At 43.5% G+C, this 21,333-nt stretch overlaps 2 non-coding genes across 2 annotated transcripts; one reads left to right on the top strand and one right to left on the bottom strand.

Moving 5' to 3' along the window:
• Positions 1 to 510: 510 nt before the first annotated feature.
• Positions 511 to 646, top strand: LOC119920459. Its single transcript, XR_005448204.1, has one exon. It is a non-coding gene; the product is annotated as a small nucleolar RNA SNORA7 (small nucleolar RNA).
• Positions 647 to 16,109: 15,463 nt separating this feature from the next.
• LOC119920175 lies at positions 16,110 to 16,247 on the bottom strand. Its single transcript, XR_005447939.1, has one exon. It is a non-coding gene; the product is annotated as a small nucleolar RNA SNORA7 (small nucleolar RNA).
• Between the last annotated feature and the right edge of the window lie 5,086 nt (positions 16,248 to 21,333).

Genomic DNA, 21,333 nt, shown 5'->3' with positions numbered 1-21,333 from the left:
ATACTATAGAGATCTTCTACCTGGATGAGGAAAATTTAAATTGTGCCTTTCTTTGTATATTGTAAATTCCTTGAATGCAGGCCCTTGCCTTAAACTGCGCTTGTATTTTCCCCTCAGTGCCAACTACAGTGTGCTGCACATTTTAAGCAAAAAATATATTCTACTACTAAGTCTCAGGGGATTATCCTGCCCATGTGTATGCTACCTGATGGAAGTTTCCAAAGGAGTCACCCATTTGGTTTCTCAGTATTTATTGAGCACAGTTCAGTGTGCAGTGTTAGATTAAGCACTTGGGAGAGTACAATAGAGTTAGAAGACATGAGCCCTACCCTCAAGGAGTTTACAGTCTAGTAGGGGAGATGGACACCCAAATAATTTACAGTTAGAAGGAAGAAGGTGAATGGATATGTAGGTGATTAAGTGCTTACAGAAGTGTGACTGGTGACTGCAAGTACATAAGTGCATGGTTGGTGCTGGGCTGATAACTGGAGGGGATAAAATCAGGGATCCCCCTTCAGGGTCGCACCCGGAGAGTTTCCAGTACTCTACCAGTCTCGACTATGGGAAGGAGAGTCAAGCAGAGGCATACCCATTCCATTCCTAGCTTGGGCAGTGGCTAGTGAGTGGAAGGTAATCTGCTACAAGTCAAAACTCATCTGTGCTGGGCAACAGCAGCATGGGAGACAGTCGAGGGCGGAGACTCAATTTGACTGCGCAGAAGGAGGCAGTGGTAAACCACTTCTGTATTTTTACCAAGAAAACTCTATGGATCCATTACCAGAACGATTGGAGATGGGATGTTCTGGGAGAGATGTGTCCATGGTGCCGTTATGGGTCAGAGACGTCTAGATGGCATAAGACAAGAAAGCTGGGGGGATGAAAAATGAATCAGAGAAGACTTCCTGGCCTAGTGGAAAGAGCACGGGCCTTGGAGTCAGAGGATCCAGGATCCAGGATCCAGGTGTCTGTTGTGTGACCTTGGACAAGTTGCTTAACTTCTCAGTGCCTCAGTTTCCTCATCTGCAAAATGGGAATTCAATACCTTTTCTCATGCCTACTTACATTGTGAACCTGTGGGACCTGATTATCTAGTATCTGCCCCAGCACTTAGTACAGTGCTTGACAAATACCACAATTATTATAAGAATTCAAGAGGGTTTTGAAGCTAAAGTACTTTGCAGGTAAGTAGTCACATGAAATTCCTCAAACTGCAAATTAGCTCAACTCACTAATGCAGATGACTTTGAGACTGTGAGCCCACTGTTGGGTAGGGACCGTCTCTATATGTTGCCAACTTGTACTTCCCAAGCGCTTAGTACAGTGCTCTGCACACAGTAAGTGCTCAATAAATATGATTGATTGATTGATTGACTTTATTCTCAGCCTGCCCTTTGTGCTGCTCTGTGTCTCCAGATGTGGTTTCTTTGTTTTGAGGGTGGTACCCTGCTGGTGGGATAGTCTCTGAGTATTCCACAACCAACTTGGCATTCAGTTTCTATTGTCTTTATACAGTGCAGGTGTATCTGGGCCTTTTTCCTGGGGGTTCCCCTCATGCTGGACACTCCCTCTGGATCTGGGTGCTGGTGTGAGATACTCCACCCTTCTCCCCCATACAGAGCAGGTTCTTTGGAAAATGGTGGGACCATTAGCTTCTGGATGGCCCCAAGCACTTATTCCAGACACTCTAGGCAGGTGGTCCCTCCAAAATGGCAGTCAAATCAGGTATTATTAGGGGTTGTCTGGGATTCAGGGTCTTGTGTGCAAGATGGGTGAAAGCCTGTGTTACCAAAATCTTTATTATTCTTTAAGGTAAAGGACAGCATTCCCCCCCAAATACACAAACATGTACACACTCCTTCTTAGCCTGAACAATCAACACTACGGAGGTGGGGAACTGTAGTTGTGCAGTTGAAAGACTTTTGTTTGTGTTTCTTTCCCTATCTGCCCCAGCTGGTTCTAAGGATATGTGCTGTGAGTTGGCATCTGAGAGAGGAAATCCCTTTTGTTAAAAACCACTGAGTCTTTTTTAATCAGTAACTAAGCAGCTTCCTTTTCAAGCTTGGCATAGCCCTTTGTTAAGTATAAAGGAGCCGGGGTTCTATTGGAAGGTTGCTTTCTCAATCATGTGTGGTGCTTCTAAACCCAGCACCCAAAAAAGAAGTGGCGGCTCATGAGTTGATTGTGGTTTTTCAGTTTGCAAGCTCCTGTGGACCCGGAACTCTGTCTTTATTAAGAACCATAATAATAATAATGATTATGGTACTGGTTAAGTACTTACTATGTGCCAAGCACTATTCTGAGCCCTGATGTATATACAAATTAATCAGGTGGGACACACTCCCCGTCCCACATGGGGCTCACACTCGTAATCCTCATTTTGCAGATGAGGTAGCTGAGGCCCGGAGAAGTGAAGTGACTTGCCCAAGATCACACAGCAGACATGTGGAGGAGGCAGGATTAGAACCCAGGTCCTTATGACTCTCCGGTCCATGCTTTATCCACTCAGCCATGCTGCTTCTCCATGTATCCTCCCCAGTGCTTAGAACACTCAATGCACATTTTACATGTTTAATCAGTGTTTGTGTTGATTGTATGACTATTTGACATAGTTGTATGACTATTTGACTTTCACTGTCTTTCATTTCACTGTCCCAGCAAGGTCTGAGTACCCTGCATAGAGCCCTAGTTTGGAATCAAATTCAGCTGTCCTAGATGAACAATCTCCACTTAACTAAATCTCTCCGTGACCTTAGGCCAAATACTGTTTCCTCCTGTAAAAGATGGGGATCATAATGTTTGTCTGTGCCTATCTCTCAAGAAGGATGTGAGATTGGATTAGATGTGTGAAAAGCACTTTGAGCTCCTTGGAGAACATAAAAAGATAGGCGAAGAGGTTGTTATAATGTCTTGTGTGAATGCTATTCAAACCCTTTCTCTCCTCTCCCACTTCCTATGAAGTCCACTTTATCCCAGGTTTATTGTGGCATGGTGGAGTGCTAAGATGCCTGTAGACTTTACAAAGGCATAGTGAAACATGGTTTCCAGTGGTATGACATAGTAGTGGACCCTGCAAAGGAGAGACCAACCTGGTGGACAACAACTAGCAGAAGATGAGCTTTTCTTGAGAAGAGGCTTGGAGATGATTGGGATGCCAGCAGGCAGTCTCAAACAAAAGGCAGATCCTGTGAGGTTGTAGTAAAGAGGTTTTTTTTTATAACTTCTGGAGGCTGAAGTGAATATCAAAGTGTTTAAGTGGTAACAGATCCAAGTGCATAGGTGACACAGAATGCAGGACAAGTGAAGTGGGGGAAAAAAGAGCTGAGTCAGGGAAAACTCTTGGTGGAGATATGATTTTGTAGGGGTTTGAAGATGGGGAGAATTATGATCTGTCAGCTATGAATGTGAATGCTAATTCTTCAAGCAAATGGTGATTTATCTGTTCATAACCAGTGGCGCCATTGTATTCTGCATGGAATTTGCAAACTCTGAAGAGATTGCTATCACAGCAGGAAGTGGATGCTTACATTCCCGGGAGTCCCAACAACCAGCCCTTATGGAACAGGATTAGCTAGTTGGACTCTGGATGCTTTCCTGCTACGTGGAAGGGTGTAAAGTCTGAGAATCATGGGATGGTGGCAACTATCTTCAGGGACAAGCATGGGGTACACTAGCATATGCCTGTAAGAATGCTCTGGCCTCGGTCAACAATAAAGCTAAGGGCACTAGGATGTGGGAGATATCCCTGGGCATCTAAGCCTAAAAGCGGCTATGGTGAGTATAACCTAGGCCAGGTGGAGAGGCTGCGGTCATCCATGAAACACATGAATCTGCATCTTCTGGTGCATCCTCCAGCATGGCTGCAAGGTATAAATTGAACAGGAGCAGTGTGGCTTAGTGGAAAGAGCCTGGGAGTCAGATGAACTGGTTTTTAATCCCAGCCCTAACACTTACTTGCTGTGTGAGCTTGGGCAAGTCATTTGCTCCTCTGGATTTGTTTTCTCATCTGTAAAATGGGGATTCAACACCTGGTCTCCCTCCTACTTAGCCTATGAGCCCCATGTGGCATAGGGACTCTGTCCTACCCGATTATCTTGTATCTACCCATGCACTTTGAACAGTACCTGATACATAGTAAATGCTTAACAAATACAAAATTATTATTATTATTGAACTGGGCTCACACTGCATCCCCCACTAATAATAACTGATAATGGGGAATGGATTGAACAGAGTATTCTCAGTTCTGAAACAGACACCCAGGCCATGGTGAAGCACTCTGGGAACCTTAATGAGCTCTTTAGGGCAACCAAATTCACTAAGCAAATTCCAGTGTCCAGATCTACCGATGGTGTCGGTTTCTAAAGGTGCATGAAAACCTTGGTGCCCCTCCTTAAACATTTGCTGTATCTGCCGTGTTGCCAAGATCACATCTATGGTGCCCCACTGTGATCTGAAGTCACATTGTGATTCCAGGAATGTTCTTTTGATGTGATGTTGTGGAAAGGGAGAGGGAAGGAGGAAGGAAGGGAAAGTAAAGGTACTCATCTTTTCTCTGCCTGTTTCTGCTGCTTCTCTTGTCCCCAGCCCTGGGGGTCTGTGAAGATGATCCCTTTGCCCCCATCACCTACATGTGGTCTGCCAGGCAACAGCGGGTGGCGACCGCAGCATCTTCCTCCTGCCGGGAGAGGGCCAAAAGACCAGCATTTAAGGCATGACTAGAATTCAAAGCATAGGCCCTAACTCCATAAGGACCTACAGCTTTTGGGTTCAAGTTCTCTATTTTTACAGTATTAGGCCAACAGGAGTATTTGTTGTATTGTACTCTCCCAAGCACTTAGTACAGTGCTCTGCACATAGTAAGCACTCAATAAACATGATTAACTGTTTGACTGACTGAATTGGCCTTCCATTCAGAGCAGCCTGGGCAAATTTGAAGGTACCAGGCCACCAGATAGACTTTGAGAGGAAGTGGCTTTATTCCCATGCCCGTGGCACTAATCTTTCCTGAATGACTGAGAATTTGGGAGCTGTTACTCTTCACCATACTGCTCTGCTATTTTTCCTACTCCCTCTGTATTCCTCCTTCCACATATGTTCCCTTTTTATTATGCCCTCGCCCCCTAGCTGCCTCCCCACCAAATCCTCCTTTTCCTTCATTCTCACCCATTCCCATCCTAAATGTCAGAAAACAACCTAATCATTTTCTTAAATTTGAAAGTGTTCTTTTACTCTTAAACCCTCTCAAATACAGCCTCCTCACCCTCCTACTAAAGTTAATATACTTTTCCGGTAATTTGGAACATTAACATGCCTGACATTTTTCTTGAAAAGAAAGCAAATTTCATACACAAATCCATACGTATTAAACTAAGATAAAATGAATATCACTGCAGTTGCTTTTCAAATGAAAGAGTAGGCCTAGTCCACACACATGTGCCTGCTTTCTGCCCCTGCTCTTTTTTTCATGGCATTTGTTAAATGCTTACCATGTGCCAGGCACTGTACTAAGTGCTGGGGTAGATACAATGTAATAAGGTTGGACCCGGTCCCTGTCCCATATGGGGTTCACAGTCTTAATCTCCATTTTACAGATGGGGTAATTGAGGCACAGAGAAGTAAAGAGACTTGCCCAAGGTCACACAGCTCTCTGTTTGGATTCCAGACCCCTGTTCTATTTGCAGCCTGGATGGGGAAGAAAGCAGTCCAGCCATATCCAGGAATATAGTTTATTTGTATTAATGTCTGTCTCCCCCTCTAGACTGTAAGCTCATTGTGGTCAGGGAACACGTCTACCAACTCTGTTGTATTGTCCTTTCCCAATACCGTATTAAGTACAGTACAGTGCTCTGCATGCAGTGAGCACTCAATAAATAACATCGATGGTGATGATGATGATGATAGTATGGTTCTTTTGTCTCTGAGCAGGAGACTGCAGGAGCCACTGAAGCATCCCATGAATGCAACTGGCTGTTGCTTAGTAATATTAGTAATAGCTTTTATTGAGCACTTACTGGGTGCTATGCACTGTACTAAGTACTTGGAAAAGTAGTACAGAACCAAGCGACTAAGACTTGGGGCTCAGACTCTGAGCTCCATGTGGGACAGGGACTGTGTCCAACCTAGTTGATGTGTATCTATCCCAGCACTTAGAACTGTACTTGATACAAAGGAAGCACCTAACATATATCATTAAAAAAGCAACCCATTACCTGCCTGCAAAGCACTTACACTCTAAAGAGGGAAGACGGGTATAGGAGTATTTGCAAACAGAGTAATTACAAGAAATAATTGACTGCACAACTGAATAAGCATATCTATACGTAAGTGCAGAAGGTCTGTTTAAAGAATTGCTTAAAGTACTTGCAGACAAGAGTCCAGATCTGGGACAGAGGTATCAGCTTCTCATTCTGAGTGTGGTGCAAAAAGGAGGCAGGGATTTTAGTGGAATTGGGGTCTGGGAGGGGACAGTCTTCTGGAAAGAGCACGGGCTCTGGAGTCAGAGGTCATGGGTTCAAATCGCAGCTCCGCCAATTGCCAGCTGTGTGACTTTGGGCAAGTTACTTAACTTCTCTGGGCCCCAGTTACCTCATCTTTAAAATGGGGATTAAGACTGTGAGTCCCCTGTGGGACAACCTGATCACCTTGTAACCTCCCCAGTGTTTAGAACAGTGCTTTGCACATAGTAAGTGCTTAATAAATGCCATTAATCATTATTATTATTATTATTATCATTCTAAAAACAACAGGCTAGAAAGCCTCATTTCGGATCTTTTTCAGATCTTTTTCAGCCTTGTTTGAATGCTCTCAGGTTTTGTCAGAAACTGGAGACTAATCTTAAAAAGCCAGGGGGTATTATCCTCCCCCCACCCTGCCCACCCATGACCCTCCACCTATGGCTGGGAATGTTGAGGACTTTAAAAGAAGACTGGTATGGGGTTCTCACCCACTCCGGCAGTGACACAGTCCTGGACCTTGAGGACAGTGCTACTGGATTTCAGCAGCTACAGGAAACTGTTTCTAACCACTGCTAGCCCTCACTACCCTGGGACATGAAGCATTTACCCAAATTTCTCCTGGTTTGTCCAATACCAGTCACCAATGACCTAAAGGTGAAAGGTCCTTCTCATTTATTATGACTCCAACCCCACTGCCCAACAGCAGTAGCCCTGGAGTGGATTATCACTCTTTGATAACCATTTACATTAGTAATGTTTTGTAACAGTAAAAGCTATTTCAAGAACAGATGAAATGCTCCAATTGGCAAATTGTTCAACCACAGCTGCAGCCTGCCATAATATCTACTTTTAGAAGATGCATGAAGGAGAAGCAAAAATGGGCAAACAAATGAAGCTAGATTAAAACCACTCTTTGTATGGATACTTCAAGGGGATTGTGAATTCACAGTAATCTAATTAGCACAGGATGCTTCTGCTTGCAACATCATCACCCTAGTCCATTCAGGGATTCCCTCTTTTCCTCAGAGCTGACTGTGCTCTGGTTTATGCCACACACACAGTAGAGGATTACAAGACTGGCAGCCAGGCAGATACACTTGATAGGTTCTCATGTATAAACCTAACCACAGACAGCATGGCATTACGGTTCTGAGAAATAATGCATAGAGCTTCAGATGCTTCTCTCTGTTGGGATGACCATGGTGGTGAAGAGGACTTGTCTGAAGGGGAGGGAGATCATGTCGAGGGACTAAGTGGGAACCAGAGGAGTGAGTGGGTTGATGATTCCCTCCTAGATGCAAGAGATTTGTGTTGAGGTCCCACAGCCCTTCTGTATGTATCCTTATACTCTCCCATTTTCCCCAACTGTAATTTATTTTTGTTTGACTCTTCCTCAAGGCTGTAAACTCCTTGCGGGCAGAGCTCGTGTCTACCAGCTCCATTGTACTGTGCTCTCCCAAGCACTTAATCCAATGCCTTTCCCATGCTTCAGCCCTCCCAGCCAATCATCATCTGGGCGCTCTCATCAGCTGGTCAGGACAGTTTGTGGCAACCCAGATGGCAGCCTTCTCCTCTCTCTCCTCTTTATGTACAGTCTGTTCTTCTATAATGGCTGTTTTCACTATTTGTTACAGTAGAATGTTGTTGGGGAATTAGGAAACATTCTTCTGTCAATAAGTGTCTGGATCGAATGCACAGTTGTGAGCAGGCATCCAGCAGTGGTCCAGGTATGTGCACTGTAGTGAAAGTTGATCTTAAACCCAGGTCCTTGGGGTACATCACCCCTATGTCATCGGACAACTGACGGCATATGATGATAATGATGGCATTTCTTAAGCACTTACTATGTGCAAAGCACTGTTCTAAGTGTTGGGGAGGTTACAAGGTGATCAGGTTGTCCCACAGGGAGCTCACAGTCTTAATCCCCATTTTACAGATGAGGTAACTGAGGCACAGAGAAGTTAAGTGACTTGTCCAAAGTCACACAGCTGACAATTGGCAGAGCTAGGGTTTGAACCCATGATCTCTGACTCCAAAGTCATATAGAAATGATCTCGGGCACAAGTGCCCAGATCATTTCTTCTGATTCCGTGCTGCACTGTATACAACCAGGCTTGGGCTGTCGGATGAATGTTCCCTAATTTCCTAATAACTTTCAAGCCAGAACATGAGTGAAATCTTGTATTCTGGCAGAACTGGGTGTACAAAAGACTGTTCGCTCTTTCTTCCCCCAAGTTTATTTTGTTATCTCTTTTTTTCATGTCAGGATTTTTCTTTTCTCTCTCCTTGGGGATTTTCTAAACTCAACTCTCAATCTGATTTTGAAATCACATTTTTTTCCTCTGGAGGTTAAGGAATCAAATTTTGTAGAAATAATATCAAAGTATCCAGGGTCTTATGACAAGTGCTTATGTTTGGCTTGGGCTCCAGGATCCTCTGGAGGAGTTCTGAGGAGTTGGGATTGCATTCTTGCAAATCCTTACATTAAGGAAACTTCCTGGAATTTAAGGAGAATTGGGTGTTTTTCCTGTGATGGTCCAGCAGGCTAGTTTTGCACACTATAGTTCTTTGGTTTGAAGATTAGGCTGTCCCTTAAGCACTTTGATATTCATCCCTCCCCCAGCCCCACACCACCTCCCGTAATTTAGTTTAATGGCTGTCTTTCCCTCTTGTCTGTAAGCTCCTTATTGGCAGGGATCCTCTTTTGTATTATACTCTCTTGAGCACTTAAGTGCTCTGCACACAGTATGTGCTCAACAGATACCACTGATTGATTGATGGATGGATAGTTAGAGTGCATCCCTGAATGTGAATATCTTTTAGAGAAAATCTCAGGCACACTCTGTTCATGTAAATGCAGTAATTCACTTTTTCTGGACCACTGCCATTTAGGGTGAGCATAGCTCAGACACCAATCATTGGAGGGGATAAATATGTCCTACTGTCAGAAGAACATGTCCTTGAGCTATTTCTGTAGTAGTAGTGATGGTTGGCACCGAGCCATCCACACTCCCTTGCCCAGTGACAAGCATTATGAGATGGCCGGTAGGGAGACGAGGTGCAATCTGTGATTACAGCCCAGCGTATCTTTGACACCTTAAAAGCAGCAGACTGCTGTGCCCTTATTTCACAAGTCATCTCTGAGTATGATTCTCAGAGTGGCTTAGTAAGGGTAGGAGGGATCGTTTCCATTAAGTAGAATAAGGAGGAAAGATCCAGAACAGTTTAGAACAGAAAAGTAACTCACTCCTTAGAACCCCTCCTGCAGGAGAGCTCATTTGCTTGGGTTGTCAGTCACTCACCTGGAGACATCAGCAAGAGCACACCCAGGAACAGGAGGAGATTTGGACACCTAAATTCAAAAAAATGACCAGACACATTAATTCATTCAATCGTATTTATTGAGTGCTTACTGTGTGCAGAGCACTGTACTAAGTACTTGGAAAGTACAACTCAGTAATAGAGACAGTCCTTGCCCACAATGGGTTCACAGTCTAGAAGCGGGGAGGCATATCACATTCTCCAGTATAGTTAATTGTCATATAATTACTGACTGGAGCAGGAGAGTTTGCTCTATGCTCTATTTGGTGGATGAGTCAAGCCCAGCCCAGGCATTGTAATAATAATTGATAATTTTGGTATTTGTTCAGCACTCACTATGTGCAAAGTATTGAACCAAGCTCTGGGATAGATGTAAATTAAGCAGGTCAGATGCCAGTTGCTGTCCCACATGGGGCTTTCATGCCATACTCAGCCATTCAGTTAGCAGAGCCAAAAATATACTCCAGCTATTCTGATGAACAGTATCCTGCTCTCATTCCTAGACTTGTCTCCTTACCTAATTAAGTATACAATATGGTTTATTAGTTATCATGGTCCCCTTCTGTTCTCAATCTACACTCACTCCCTTGGTGACCTCATTCGCTCCCACGGCTTCAACTATCATCTCTACGCTGATGACACCCAGATCTACATCTCTGCCCCTGCTTTCTCCCCCTCCCTCCAGGCTTGCATCTCCTCCTGCCTTCAGGACCTCTCCATCTGGATGTCTGCCCGCCACCTAAAACTCAACATGTCCAAGACTGAACTCCTTGTCTTTCCTCCCAAACCCTGCCCTCTCCCTGACTTTCCCATCTCTGTTGACGACACTACCATCCTTCCCGTCTCACAAGCCTGCAACCTTGGTGTCATCCTCGACTCCGCTCTCTCATTCACCCCTCACATCCAAGCCGTCACCAAAACCTGCCGGTCTCAGCTTTGCAACATTGCCAAGATCCGCCCTTTCCTCTCTATCCAAACTGCTACCCTGCTCGTTCAAGCTCTCATCCTATCCCATCTGGACTATTGCATCAGCCTTCTCTCCGATCTCCCATCCTCGTGTCTCTCCCCACTCCAATCCATACTTCACACCGCTGCCCGGATTGTCTTTGTCCAGAAACGCTCTGGGCATGTTACTCCCCTCCTCAAAAATCCCCAGTGGCTACCAATCAATCTGCGCATCAGACAGAAACTCCTCACCCTCAGCTTCAAGGCTCTCCATCACCTCGTCCCTCCTACCTCACCTCCCTTCTCTCCTTCTACAGCCCAGCCCACACCCTCCGCTCCTCTGCCTCTAATCTCCTCACCGTGCCTCGTTCTCGCCTGTTCCGCCATCGACCCCCGGCCCACGTCCTCCCCCGGGGCCTGTAATGCCCTCCCTCTGCCCATCCGCCAAGCTAGCTCTCTTCCTCCCTTCAAGGCCCTACTGAGATCTCATCTCCTCCAGGAGGCCTTCCCAGACTGAGCCCCTTCCTTCCTCTTCCCCTCGTCCCCCTCTTCATCCCCCTCATCTTACCTCCTTCCCTTCCCCACAGCACCTGTATATACATATATATGTTTGTACATATTTATTACTCTATTTATTTTACTTGTACCTATCTATTCTATTTATTTTATTTTGTTAGTATGTTTGGTTTTTGTTCTCTGTCTCCCCCTTCTAGACTGTGAGCCCACTGTTGGGTACGGACTGTCTCTATATGTTGCCAGCTTGTACTTCCCAAGCACTTAGTACAGTGCTCTGCACACAGTAAGTGCTCAATAAATACGATTGATTGATTGATTGATTGATTCTTGGCCTCTCATTAAGATGAGGTACTGGGTTTTAGAAGCCTAGGCATACAAACAGAATCTGCTGTTCCAACGGTGCTATTTCACACCACCCATTACTGGTGAATAACATTGTTAGAGCTAGCTCAAAGGGTCGACACTTTTCTGCCATAACCTACATAGAGCTAAATTCCATCATATGGTTTACTGCAGTTTTGGAAAAAGAAATGTGCTATGCTGGTTACCTTGACACATTCACAGAGACATGGAGCACAACTCTTCTTTGGGTGGTTGCTTTATCTTTTTTCCAGCTGGTTTCACTTTTAACTACTACCCAAATTTCTTCTCTCAATTATTTTTATATTGAGCCGTAAAGCTCCTATTATTACCTAGCACATCGTGTAGTTAGCTCACAGAGTCTGCCGTGGATAGAACAGATGTACAATGTTTTCATTTTGGCATATAGTTATAGTGCTGGGGTAGAAACTGTTTTAAGACAGGTCTGAAGTTTTGGCCCAAGTTCTGCTCTCCAGCCCCCTGGTCAAGTGACCAGTCATCCTCCCTGTCCAAATGGCATGTTTATTGTGGCTCAATTGACCTCATGGTTTCACTGAGGTTTGGAGTTAGGAAGCTGGAGGCAAAGATATTTTTACAGGTCACTGATTACTGAAACTGTTTTCATGAACATGGGAAACAAAGCCATTTACTGCTTTAGGGCCCTTTTAAAGACAACACAATTGATGAAAAGCTATTATCTTCATAGTGCTGTGGGGTGTGCAATCTGGACTAGGTTTGTATAAAACTAAAATTTTAAAGTATAAGATAAAAAAACCCAACAAGAGGACATCAAGAGCACCATCAGTGCAGCCCCCCCCCACCTCATCTCCACTCTTCTCCACATAAAAAAAATCAACAAAACCAAATCTAAAGAATAAGGAACCAACCTTTAGAAATCAAACTGAACTGATTAATTGTAAACCAGAGTCTACAAAGTTGTGTTGATTTGGGGATTTTATGTTCCATCAAACACTGGTCTTTTGATGGCCCCTAGGACACATGTTATATTTTCAGCTGCTACTGCCCTTTTAAAAATAAACAAACTGGGAAAGTAGATTCATCATTGACAGATTGCTCCTTCTTGCCACTTCCTTTGGGTCTGCTCATCTTGTTGATCTCTTTTTGATGTCCAGGGATGTGCTCTCTAGACTCAAGAAGCATTTAGGGAGAAGAACCTGGCCTTGCATTGATCAACATCCCTCAGGGAGGGGGATGAGAGAGAGGGAAGAAGAATATGGGGAAAAGTATAAGGACAATAGCTCAACTCCGAATGGGAAAGGAGGCAGCATGACTTCATTTTCTTTGTCTTCCCCTCTCTTTTTAAATATTAGAATCCTGTCAGGAAGGGATGAAAATCTGATTACCACTGGCCTTTTCCAAGCCTAGCAAGGTATTTTAAGAAAAATGCTCCCAATTTACCCATAGCTGCTAAAATGTCACTGTTGTGTTGACCATTTTAGAAAGGGCTGAGTTGTAGTGCATTGCTCTCAGAGAATGCAGCAGTTTGGAAGGAAGTCTGAGGGAATTATGTGTTCAGTGTGTAGCATTACACACCTATAGCATAACAATATAGAAAGGCAAATCAGGGGACTAGGAAAATTTACATGAAAATATTCCACATTATTGGTTTGGGGTGGAAATTTCAGTCACCACCCTTTTCCAATTTCTCCTTTCTTTGTTACTATCTTTTGATTTCTCTCCCCAAATAAGAAACCTCCCAAAGATTTGATTGCTTAGAAGCTATGATGACATTAATAATTTACTTAAGAAGACACAATAGTGTTAAATTGAACTGGGTTTGCATTTTCAGTAGAACATGTTGGGTATTTACAAGTTTAAATATGGTTCAACAAGTTGAGAATGGAATTCATTCATTCATTCAATCGTATTTTTTGAGTGCTTACTGTTTGTAGAGCACTGTACTAAGCGCTTGGAAAGTACAAGTTGGCAACATATAGAGATGGTCCCTACCCAACAGCGGGCTCACAGTCTAGAAGGGGGAGACAGACAAGAAAACAAAACATATTAACAAAATAAAATAAATAGAATAAATATGTACAAATAGAGTAATAAATGCGTACAAACATATATACATATATACAGGTGGTGTGGGGAAGGGAAGGAGGAATGCTGAACAGCCTTTACAAAAATGCCATTAATATGTCCATTTTATAAGCTAAATGAAAAGTACTGGGCAGCACTCAAATTTTTTAAAAAGATCTTAAAATTAAACTAAATTAGCACCCAGCTAAACTAGATGTTCTACAAAGTTTAATCCAAAATGACACAGTCCTGCCCATGAGTAATTTACAATCTAATAGCTGAACATCAACCTTGCCTTTCTTGTGCTTTGGATCAATCAATCAATCAATGGTATTTACTGAGCACTTACTGTGTGCAGAGCACTGTAATACGTGCTTAATTATGCACCTAGATTATGTGAGTTCTTGGAGAGAAATATTCAGTAAAGGCACACCTCTTCTCCTCCTCCTTCTTGGTTTCTTGATTTCTATGTTTCCATTGAGAGCAGTTCTATATTTACTTTCTCATTAAAAATGTAATTTAAATATAATGAATTCCAACCTTTCTCCCCAATGGGCTTCTTGTGAGATTCATTATTTACCTTATTGCTAATATCTGTATAGCATTTTGAACTCTTCAGAAGACTGTCACTGCATAAGACAAATTATATTTAAAAACTTTAATATTGTCTATTCACAATAATAGTAATAATTACGGTACTTGTTAAGCATTTACAATGTATCAGGTACTGTTCTACGATCTAGATTCTGCAATTCATGGTTTTGTAATTACTGATAACCTTCCCATTTTTCTTTTATCTAATAAAGTGCTGTGCTTCAGTAGCTACGAATGATGCATGATGAGTCACTACCAGCTTTTTCTCCCTGCTTCCTCTGTGCTGTCTCTGATAATGGAATTTCTGAGAGTGATAGGAGAACTTGCTCTGTCAACTTTAGAACCCAATCATAAAGTCCTGAACATGAAATGAGGAGCTGAATTTGAAACTTCAAATTCCATTTGGTCTTCACAGAGCACATGTTCTGCAAACATAAGGATTTAATTTCCCCAGATGCTTTTAAATCTGGGAGAAAATACCTTCAAGCCAGGATTTGTTTTTGTTTGCCAATTACTAGTTTCCACTCTGCTAGAGAGCGTTTTTTTCCCCATTCTTTTCACGTTAAAATTCCCTTCAGAAAACGACTATAAATTGAGAAGAAAAATGCCCTGCTTGATGAAACTCTTAAAGACGTTTCGAGAATCACACTGAAGCTCTAAGGTTTCTTCTGTTTTATGTGCATAGAGCCTTAGAGCCCTTCTTGCTAGTTCATTACAACCAAACATTTCAGAGACACCGCAGAAACAACCACCTAGCCGAACCTTGCTTCCTGTCCTACACCTGGAATTACTTTTAGCAATCTGCCTCGTCACAGCCAACAACTCATGGGGAATAACATCAGCTGGACAGAGAAGCTGGCAGAAGTATACACATGAGCACAACTAAAACCCGGCAAGCAGCACTCAGAGATGGCTGAAAGGTTTTGTTCCAAAATGATATGTAACCTACTAGGGGAAGAGATAGAATATGAACAGCAGTCCTGACCACCAACCAGAGTTGGGTTACATGTGTGATCAGTATAGTAGTACTAGCATTTGTTAAGCATTAACTGTATGCAGAGCACTGCTAAGGGCTAGGAGAGAGGAGGGAAGTAGACACCCTCTCCCTCGGGGGCTCACAATAGAAGAGAGCAGTCTGATGCAGGTCTCTCTTTGGTTGTAAGCACAAGTATTGATAGCATCCACAATCCCACCTTCATTGATGGAGGAGACAATGTGGTCTAGTGGATAGAACACAGACCTCAGAGTCAGAAGGACCTGGGTTATAATCCTGGCTCCACCACTTGTCTGCTGTGTGACCTTGGGCAAGTCACTTCATTTTTCTGGGCCTCAGTCCCCTCATCTGTAAATTAGGGATTATGACTGTGAGCCCCATGGACTGTATCTAATCTGATTACCTTGTATCTACTCCAGCACTTAGAACAGTGCCTGGAACATAGTAAGTGCTTGACAAATACTAAAAAAATTTTTGATAGATGTTTAGCAATTCATACCTGGGAGGAAGCCTCAACACTGGTTCCTTGGGAGTATTTCCTCAGAAGGGGCTAGAAGGAGATAATTATTACTATCGATCATATAAATCATGTTTCTTGCTGTCAAGAAACACCAAAGCAGAAGTATATACATGAGCACAACTAAAAGCAATAGAAGCTCATTGTTTTGTCTTTTGCTGTCATCATCTCCAACCCATAGCAACTCCACATCTCTCCCAGAACACCTCATTCTCCATCTGCAATTATACTGGTGGAGTATCCATAGAGTTTTCTTGGTAAAAATATGGAAGTGGTTTATCATTGCTTTCTTCCATGTAGTAAACTTGAGTCTCCAAACTTGACTCTCTCCCGTGCTGCTGCTGCCCTGCACAGGTGAGTTTTGACTTGTAGCAGATTGCCTTCTACTCGCTAGGCACTGCCCAAGCTAGGAATGGAATGGGTATGCCTCTGCTTGACTCTGCCTCCCTAAGATGAGACTGGTAGAGTACCAGAAACTCTCCAGCTTCGATCCTGAGAGGGGAGAAGTTCATTACCATGAAGGGAAGGGGAACAGGGCCACCTCCAGGGATTTGAACAATGAATCAATTCATTTCCTGTTAGCTGGAGGATTGGTTTATCATGAGGGGATGAAGGAGTGAAGCAAATCATTTCACCAGAGTACTTGACATTTGATCTTCCAAACAGGTTTTCAAGTGGAGGATCTCACAATCACTAATGTCATGAGGTGTAGGATAGATCAATCTTCCTCAATCCCTGAAGATTGTTGAGTGCTCTGGGAGGGATAGCATTCAGCTGGTTGAATTGTAGGTAGCGCTCTCTTGTGTTGGGCAAGTGGGGAAGAGCCTTGAGAACTCTGAAGCTGCAATCTATCTTGATTCCTTCTGGATGTGAGTGGGCACAGGTGCAGGGAACTGGATAAGGGTGGACATTGAAGGATCCTAAGAGCAGGAATTCTAGCATTCTTGAGTGGACAGATGTTTTGCAAACTGATATGGGGATTAACGGAGGGAAGTGGGCCATACTTAAAGTGAGTATGGGGGAAGCCACAGGACATCATGACCAAGGAGTGGACTGGAAACCTTGAAGCTTGTGGATGCTAGTTGGGCTCTGACACTAATGAGCTTTTTGACCCTGGGCAAGTCTTTCAACCTCTCTTGCCTCAGTTTCTTCACCTGTAAAGTAAGTGCTAATATCACTGATTTTTCTTCCAAAGTGATGACTGGCTAGTGAAAGTGACTAATCATCATCATCAATCATATTTATTGAGTGCTTACTGTGTGCAGAGCACTGTACTAAGTGCTTGGGAAGTACAAATTGGCAACATATAGAGACAGTCCCTACCCAACAGTGGGCTCACAGTCTAAAAGGGGGAGACGAAACCAAACATACTAACCAAATAAAATAGAATAGATATGTACAAGTAAAATAAATAGAGTAATAAACGTGTACAAACATATATACATATATACAGGTGCTGTGGGGAAGGGAAGGAGGTAAGATGGGGGGGATGGAGAGGGGGACGAGGGGGAGAGGAAGGAAGGGGCTCAATCTGGGAAGGCCTCCTGGAGGAGGTGAGCTCTCAGAAGGGCCTAGAAGGGAGGAAGAGAGCTAGCTTGGCGGATGGGCAGAGGGAGGGCATTCCAGGCCCGGGGGGATGACGTGGGCCGGGGGTCGATGGCGGGACAGGCGAGAACGAGGTACGGTGAGGAGATTAGCAGCAGAGGAGTGGAGGGTGCGGGGTGGGCTGTAGAAGGAGAGAAGGGAGGTGAGGTAGGAGGGGGCGAGGTGATGAAGAGCCTTGAAGCCCAGAAGACTAATATTTGCAAAAAGCTAAGTGACATCAGGCATTAAAACAAGTGGAGGAGTGTAAAGATTCATCAGTCCATTTTGGCTGCTTGATTAATATTTAAACACGGAGCATTCATTTAAGCAGGAGAAGCACTGTGGCCTAGTGGAAAGACTGTGGGGCTGGGAGTCAGAGGACCTGGCTTCTAATCCAGGCTCTGTCACTTGTCTGTTGTGTGACCTTGGGCAAGTCACTTAACTTCTCTGTGCTTCAGTTAACTCATGGGGTTCAAATTCTCCTTCCTCTGTCTCAGACTATGAGCCCTATGTGGGACTGAGACTGTGTCCGATGTGATTATCTTGTATCTACCCCAGGGCTTAGTAGAGTGCCTGGAATATAGTAAGGGCTTTACAAATACCACAAAATAGAGAGATGCACATCCTCCATTCCATCAACACCTTCAGGCTATGGGAGAAAAAAAAAGTCCAAGGAGAAAATATGCATAAAAGAGTCTAGCACTCATTCCTCAAATCCAGCCATTTTTGGGGAAAAATAAAAATACACTTGTATCAATAGAAGTGCAGCATCATGGGAGAGCAAAGCTTGTCCTGTTCCCTTCAAATTTCTATCATTCCTGTACTCTTCTTTTTCCTGGGGCCACTTAGTAGATATTTGGGGAAGGGGTTAGGAGGTGGCAAAGAATGTCTTTTAAGCAAACGTCCTCTTGTCTAGGGACTGCATACAGCTCTACATATCCTCTCCCTGGATCACTTGAAATTTCAAGGGCACACTGTCTCTCTTCTCAGATGCTTGTGTCTCTTAGAGGTACAAGAGGCATAGCTGTTTAGTGGGGCTCTAGCTCACTTAGGGTGTTTTGGTTTTGATTTTGCTTCATTTCAGAACCCAATTTACAGGAATTTTTTTTTCCAAAACCTTGGTTTATCAGAGGGAAATGCTAAAATAAAGCTTAGCAAAGCCCTCTGATGCATGAAATTAAAAATGGAATTTTTCATAAGATGTAATTATGTGTCATATCTTGTTTAAATGCTGAAGTAAATTAAAACCATCATGTTAAAAACACTCTGGGTTCTCTGATTAATGAGACTTACTAATCTGTCCATTAGGCCAAAGGGATGCTTTTGTAGCTAACATGTGAATGTGTATTTGTGTGTATCCACATGTGCACAGATGCATTGATCACTGGTATTTATTGAATGCTTACGGTGCACAGAGCACTGTACTAAGAACCTGGGAGAAATATGTGCTATATGTATACAGGTTTCCAATCAATCAATCGTATTTATTGAGCGCTTACTGTGTGCAGAGCACTGTACTAAGCGCTTGGGAAGTACAAGTTGGCAACATATAGAGACGGTCCCTACCCAACAGTGGGCTCACAGTCTAGAAGGGGGAGACAGAGAACAAAACCAAACACATTAACAAAATAAAATAAATAGAATAGATATATACAAGTAAAATAAATAAATAGAGTAATAAATATGTACAAACATATACATATATACAGGTGCTGTGGGGAAGGGAAGGAGGTAAGATGGGGGGGATGGAGAGGGGGACGAGGGGGAGAGGAAGGAAGGGGCTCAGTCTGGGAAGGCCTCCTGGAGGAAATGAGCTCTCAGTAGGGCCTTGAAGGGAGGAAGAGAGCTGGCTTGGCGGATGGGCAGAGGGAGGGCATTCTAGGCCTGGGGCATGACGTGGGCCGGGGGTCGATGGTGGGACAGGCGAGAACGAGGCACGGTGAGGAGATTAGTGGCAAAGGAGCAGAGGGTACCGGCTGGGCTGAAGAAGGGGAGAAGGGAGGTGAGGTAGGAGGGGGCGAGGTGATGGAGAGCCTTGAAGCCGAGGGTGAGGAGTTTCTGCCTGATGCGTAGGTTGATTGGTAGCCACTGGAGATTTTTGAGGAGGGGGGTAACATGCCCAGAGCGTTTCTGGACCAAGACAATCCGGGCAGTGGCGTGAAGTATGGATTGAAGTGGGGAGAGACACGAGGATGGGAGATCGGAGAGGAGGCTGATAGAGTTTCCCTTACCAACTATGATTTTAAGTAGCCACACAGACTATTCTGTATATCATTTTGGCTACTATGGTAGACAGTTTTGAAAACATATAGTTTTGAAAACATATGCACATCATTCTGCCAGCCTGCTATCTCAAATTATTCACACCCTTAACTAGCCATTTCAACACTCCTAACACATAATGCTGCCTGTTGTTACTATCCATTCATTGTGTTTTTGGTGTTTTTCTTCTTGATTTCTCTGCCCTTAATCATGACCTGTAAACAAAAGGTGAGTGAGCAATTTATGGAGGGTAAAGAAAGTGGTTTCCTTGGAAAAACTTGTGGAGATGTTTATGGCATCTGGAAGGACCCTTTTGGTGTGAAGAAGTATACTATGAGAGCCATTAAGAAAAGTGAGGTTATCTAGTATTGACTGAAGATACCTACCCCTTAATATTATTCTTCCCGTAAGCCTTTCAAACCAGTTTTGCCAACCACTGTGATTCTCAGGAACCAATTCCCAGGAGTTGTTGAGAGAAAGTTTTCTCCTTCCCTCCCCCCCCTCCCCCCCCCCCCCCCAGTATGGATTTCTGGCACCCAAATTCAGTAGAAATAATACAAGGGCAGCCACCAGTTAATGTGCCAGTGGAGCTGCTAGTCCCTGAGCAGCAGCTCAAAATCCAAAGGAAATCAATATGTGGAAAAAAAAAACCTCTTTGATCCAGAAAAACCTCTTTCTCTATCACCCATTTATCTTGCTCCCATATATGTGCTTTCTCTCTTCCTTATAGCTCCTTTTCACCCTCCACACATCTGTCATTTTTCTCTTAGCTCAGCAGCAGAGCAAACAAATGCTCTAATTCCCACATCTACCCAAAAAAGTATATGCTGCTTAAAGTCATTTTTTACTTCCATGCATGTGAAATTTGATGAATCCACTTGTTCGAAATCTTCAAAGCCTGAGATGGTAAAAAAAAAACCAAAAACAAAAACAAAAAAAACCCCAGCTGGTGACTTCTGTGACTTTCAAAAGTCTTTGGGAACTTGGTTTCTACAGTATGCTTTTTGTTGCTGCCATGACATTTCAATGGTTTAATCTGTGTTAGCATGCTGTTTCCTTCCTGGATTTCCCAGAAAAAGTTGTGGCAGTTCAGAAATGATAAGCACACATTCTACATATTTGGAGGACTAAAATATGGAAGTAGAACTGCTCTCTCATACATTTAAAGGAATGGCTCTTTTTCAGCAGAAACTTTGAGAGGATTACGAGAAAGGTGAAAGGCAAAAACAGCATTAGGCAAGCGCAAATAGCAAGCATGGCAGCCCAACAAAGAACAGTCTTGGTGTGTGCTCAGTGTGCTTTGGTCAGTTGGCCCTACATTAGCTTTTTCTGCCCAAACACCTCCCAGAGATAGACCTCACCTTCAGTGGCCAAATTTTTTGAAAATGAAGGGCACCTATATAAAACCCAGAAAAACAACATATCTTACAATCTCCAATTGCTAAGTGACCAGGAATGTGCAATGCCATGGGTTGAAGGAACATGGATGTTGGCAGTGAAATCTCACTAGATTATTTGAAACATTATGGCAGGCTAAGAAGTAAAAGTTAGCTTGGTGTCTCATCTTGCATATGTCTGCAATTAAACTACAAGGAAGCCAGAATCTTTAGCAGCTGCTGAAAAGTTGCTAGAAATATTCTCAGGAATGAGAATACTGAGGTTGAAAATTGCAAGACTTGCCCTTGTTCTCTTATTGGCAATGAGTTGAATAATAGCCTTTTAAGGTTTTCAGAATGAGTATC

This window comes from Tachyglossus aculeatus, chromosome X1 (genome assembly GCF_015852505.1).
Source record: "Tachyglossus aculeatus isolate mTacAcu1 chromosome X1, mTacAcu1.pri, whole genome shotgun sequence".
Taxonomy (NCBI): Eukaryota; Metazoa; Chordata; class Mammalia; order Monotremata; family Tachyglossidae; genus Tachyglossus; species Tachyglossus aculeatus.
This window is presented reverse-complemented; position numbering and strand designations above follow the sequence as displayed.